This window comes from Triticum urartu, chromosome 7 (genome assembly GCF_003073215.2).
Source record: "Triticum urartu cultivar G1812 chromosome 7, Tu2.1, whole genome shotgun sequence".
Taxonomy (NCBI): Eukaryota; Viridiplantae; Streptophyta; class Magnoliopsida; order Poales; family Poaceae; genus Triticum; species Triticum urartu.
Genome location: NC_053028.1, coordinates 641,138,591 through 641,144,051, shown reverse-complemented (window position 1 = coordinate 641,144,051; position 5,461 = coordinate 641,138,591). Strand labels below are relative to the sequence as shown.

At 42.2% G+C, this 5,461-nt stretch overlaps 1 pseudogene; it reads left to right on the top strand.

The window, feature by feature from the left end:
* Positions 1 to 1,605: 1,605 nt before the first annotated feature.
* LOC125524350 lies at positions 1,606 to 5,220 on the top strand (annotated as a pseudogene).
* The last annotated feature ends 241 nt before the right edge of the window (positions 5,221 to 5,461 follow it).

Below are 5,461 nucleotides of genomic sequence, written 5' to 3'. Positions count from 1 at the left end.
ACGCAACATCGCAGCCTTTCTGTTGGTTTGCCGTAACTCCCGATCGCATCGCACCCACATCTTCCAGTTTATCCCTGCTTTAGCGATCGCTAGATCGAGGAGAGGTCTCGTGCAGGGCAAGGGGCGACGCCGCGACGGCAACCGGCAGGCGAGGGCGGCTGGAGTACGAGACATGCGTAAGCAGCCGCCAGTCGGCCACGCTCCACGGCGCCGTATTAGGTATTACAGCCGCTATGGCGCATCGTCACTGCCCGCATAAATCCTTTTATAAGAAGTCCTATTTTATTTTGCTAGTGTACACTCGTTTTTGTTAAATAATTTTTCATAATGTTACAACAAGGTGATATATGTTTTATGTAAGGTGAAATATTACATAGAACTTGAAATGAGTCATATTATTTTTGTTTGTTTTATAAAACAGAAAGAATCATGCATAGAAGGAACAATGATTCCGTTGCTGAAAAGCGTACAAAGAAAACAAAACTATAAGCAGATGCTCGATCCCAAAAGGTTGCTCTTAATAAATATGTCCGGAAAGAATCTCATCAAAAAAAAAAAGAAGATTAGTTATGAAGATATGATTGAAGATTTCATTAAGAAAAGACTAGACGATTGCTGTTTTTTAGTAGAAAATGAGATTAATTATTGCTTCAGTGCCATCTTTACTATATTACAATTAATATTTGGTATTTTTTTCTAAATATTGTATCAAATAGCACATATTTAAAGTTATATAATTAAATGAGAGTATGCTTTACTTACATTAGTTCTTCAGTTATATGATTTAAAAAAAATTAGGGCCCTATTTTGATTCTCGTCCCAAGCCCTCAATTTTTTGGAGACGGCCCTGCAACTAGGTAAATATACATGGCAACTGTAATTCTTTGCTAGACGACAAAAGCAGTTGCGCGTACGTGGCAACTAGATAAACACACATGGCATCTATGATTAACCATACATGGCAAGTATGGTTGAACCACACATGATAACTAGGTAAACACACACGACAACTACTGTTTGACCATATGTGGCAAGTAGTTAATCACACATGGCAACTATGGTCTGATCACACACGGCAACTACCATAAATTAGACATGGCAACTATAGTTAACCAAAACAGATAGAGTTGTCATGCTTTTACAACTACACTTGCCATCCCGGATAACAATATCTGCCAACCAGGATGGCAACTAAATCGTCATCCCGCGGGCACCTAATGTAGCTGCGTCAGGACATGTGGGCATTTTTGCTTCGTGCCACACGCGTGGGGTGGAAATGAGTAGTACTTGTTGGGTGTGTGGCACGAAGTAGCCTCGTCCACACGTGTGGGCAATTCTAATGTCCGCCCACACACAGCCCATATGGGCTGCCTCCTGCTTACACCACACACTGTATGTGGGCGCATGTTGAATATACCACACATGTGGCAATTATCGCCGTCCTTTTGGAAAATAGCCTCAAAACACTGCACATGTACTGTTTGCTGTGAAAAAAAAATAAAAAAGTTTACCATTGACCCCACAGACTCTTGAGATTTAGCAAACCCGTTTCTGTTACGCAGGCTGACTGTACCCGGAACTCTGGATAAAACTCCCTGAATTCCACTTTCCTCCAGACTCCCCCTTTCGCCTCGTCCTCCTCCTCTTGCTCGCTTTTCCTACTATCCTTGCAGAAATCTCCCCCGCGCAAGATCTCCCACCGCCACAGCTGCTCGCCCTCGCCTTCCCTGTCCTTTCGCAGCGATGGATGAGTGGGAAGGCCAAGCCGAGCACTGGGTTTACGTTGCTGTCGCCGTGGGTGCGGTGACGATTCTGATGCTGGTTGCCGGTGAAGCCTCGCCTCGTCCTCCTTCCCCACCTCGCTTTTGCCCCGCACCTCTCCCTTGCTTTCGCTATGCTTCCTCGGCGATGGATGCGTGGGTTTGCCAAGCGGAGGCGTGGGCAGGCCGAGTCGAGCACTGGATCTGTCAGCAAACCCCGGAGCAGATTTACCTCGCTGTGGCCGTGATTGCGGTGAAGTACCAAACCTGTGCTTCTTCTCGCCTTGTATCTTTGCCAAACTTTTAGATCGCGGCAATTCCATTTCGCGGTAGCTTGTCCCAGCCGCTAAGCCATTTAGCGGCAACTCTAATGTTGTGCATATTCAGCCAAAGCACAGTGGATTTTCAGTAGGAAAACAGAGTATGTAACCAATTCACAAAAAGGGGAAATCGAACAAGCATCTTCAGTTAAAAAAAATAAGTATCAACAAGCATGGGATGGTGAAGATTCACATCGCGACGTAAATGGCATGAATCAGCAAAGATAAACAGACAGCTCATGAGGCACGGACAGAGACGACTTGCATGATAAACAGAGTATATTACTGAGCGATTGCGCCGCGATAGCTGCACTTTCGCCCGCTATCTTAACCTTTGATCTTTGCCCCTGAGTCTTGAGGTGCCGTGTTTGGTGTAGTGAAACCTAGATACATGTGGTAGTTAGTAACGAGGAACTGGCTTGAGTACACTTTCAAATTTGCCCGGAAGCATTTTATCTGTGGTAGTTGTCCCTTTTGTTTTGACGAATTGACTAGCCGTGGATCTGGATGACCAATTTTCTAGTTAACTGCAGTTATGTTGACACTGGGTTCAAATATGATTGAAGCACAATCGAGTCCAGATCATGCGGACAACTAATGTATACTTGTAATTTAGAAATGGTGTGTTGAAGTGGTACCTTTGGAATTGAACTTACTTGAGTGGAAGCAGAAAAGCTGGAAGCTCCAGCTAAATTTCAGAATTCAGCTGATTATGATGCATGCTTCGCTGTGCATCACAAGTTGTAACAAGGTAGTAGTGACACCCGCCCTGTTGATTCATCCATATTATTTGTGCATGCGCCTTGTAAAATGATAATACTGTAAGATGTTACAGTTAGTGAGTTCTTAAATGTCAGGGCATCTGACAATGGCGATGACATTATTATATGTCTAGCACCAGAAAAAAGGAGGGACTGGTGTTTCTTAATCTAGAGTTAATTTATATTCAAAAGTGTGACGTTATTACTCCATGGTAATGTCTTGGTGTATCTAATGGGTGCACCCAATGATGTAAAATGCCTTGCTGTATTCATCATTCTTGCTAAGGTTTCTGCTTTTGTGATATATAATTTCATTGGTGCTATTTGTGTAGTAATTAACATGCAGTTACTTTGTATGTTTGATTGTTTAACAGCTTCTCGTCCGAAATCATCGAAACCTAACACCATAGTTCTATCCGGGCTTAGTGGCAGTGGCAAAACTGTTCTTTTTTACCAGGTATCATTCCAGTTCTGTATGTGGTCCTCTTTCTTTTGGGTCTCTCCTTATCTAGTGATACAACTATTCAACTCCTCATGGATTAACATGATATCGTAAAATATGACGACAGTAATGACCATGCATACCTTGCCTCACAAACATGATTGCTGCCGTTTGTCCCTCTGAGTTGTCAAGTCACAGAAGTTTGGAATGACCAGTTTTACTCAGACACAGGCATTAGTTTCAAAACTGACATGTCCGGTGTGTCTGATTTGCCAACGATTTTTTGACATGGCATATAGCATTCATAAACTGACATTGATTTGTGTTGTCTGATTTGCCAACGATTTTTTGACATGGCATATAATATTCATAAACTGACATTAAATGGCCTTTAGCTTAATTTCCACTCAGGTTGTGTTGGTCCCATACTGCCATCTGTCGTGCATCTCTCGACTCTTTCCCTTAATTTTACTGCATATATGATTTTGTACGGTGCATGCCTGCATGGCAAGATTTTGGAGAACAAAAACTACTTATCATTTCCTTTTTCATTCTTAGTTTTTTTCCCAGTGGAGGAATTAGACAGTTACCTTGTATTATCTTTTGCTATTGTGCTAAGTTTTCATCTCTTGTTATTAGCTTCACGATGGATCATCACATCAAGAAACTGTGACTTTGATGGAACATAACAGTGATACATTTGTGCTACACTCGGAGCTGGAAAGGGTTATAACTTTTTGGAGACAAATCCTTGTTACACCTTGATATTAATATAATTATGTACAATCAAGGCTGCCGCTTTTATACAGAAACATACATTTGCTGACAGCAAGATTTTTACTCGACTTTGTTCTTGTCTTCTCCACAGCAAGGCAAAATAAAACCTGTTCATGTTATTGATGTTCCTGGTCATGCAAGGCTGAAACCGAAGCTTGATGAAGTCCTGGTCAGGCAGCTGGGGTTGTTTTTCTTGTTGATGCTCAAGATTTCTTGTCCAGCGTGCAAGCTGCTGCAGAGTAATGTTGCTGACCTACTGTCTGTTCTTTGGAAAATTGATTGGAAAATAAAACCTGCTGGATTCAAACTAGGAGTTTGACTAGGAGCTTATTTCATATTCAAACATGTATAAAGATGTTAGTTCTAAACTTCTGATGCAGTTGGTATTGTCTCACAGTATTCTCTTAGCTCTTATGACAGGTACTTATATGACATTTTGACGAAGGCAACTGTACTGAAGAAAAGGGTTCCTGTTCTGATATTCTGCAACAAGGCAGATGAAGTTACAGCTCACTCAAAGGAGTTCATCAAGAAGCAGTTGGAGAAAGAAGTGTATGTTTCTTTTTTTCACATTTAACATTCTTGCACAGTTGGAACTTAGAATGCATCAACTTGTGGCATGTTTAACAATTCTGTGAATTTATAGGTATTTGGTAGATTAATACTGCAGCTTGAATGTATTTGTTGGTTTTTTTTTTGGGTACATTATGCTGGGAAGAAAAAGAGTTTACATGTATATTCTATTCATACTTCTGTGATCCTGCAACAACGGAGGTCACTTGGTAATTACTCATATATCTTGAATCACCTTCGCGGGAGCATAACAGAACCATTTGCACTGACACGAACTTGTGCTAATCTTGTCATTTGTAGGAACAAGCTCCGGGAATCAAGGAACGCCATGTCATCCGCCACTGACATCACTGATGAAGTCCAGCTTGGGGTCCCTGGAGAGGCATTTAACTTCAGTCAGTGCCCGAACAAGGTGATAGTTGCTGAAGGTGCTGGTCTGACTGGCAATGTTTCGGCAGTCGAGCAATTCATCCGCGAGTATGTGAAGCCATAGGTTCATCTTTCACCCATGGTCATATGTAACGCCTGACGGCTGTTCCACATCGACAAGTAGGAAACAGTCAGCTGGAGAACGAGTGTTGCGTGCTTGAGAGCGTAATCGTTTATGTGCGTGCTGTTGAGAGTGACCGTGTGGGTGCCGGCACAGTTTGCGGCACAGTTATAAGCCACTGTAACCTTTTGGCAAGTTTATCGTCTAAGTAATGAAATAGAACCCCAGGTCCAAGCTTGATGTTCTCTCTGGTTGCTCTGCCTCACAACAAGGCTGTTAGGTAATCTTGTCGTAGAGTCATGCTTGTATTGATAGTTAAGCCTAAGCAAGTTAATTAG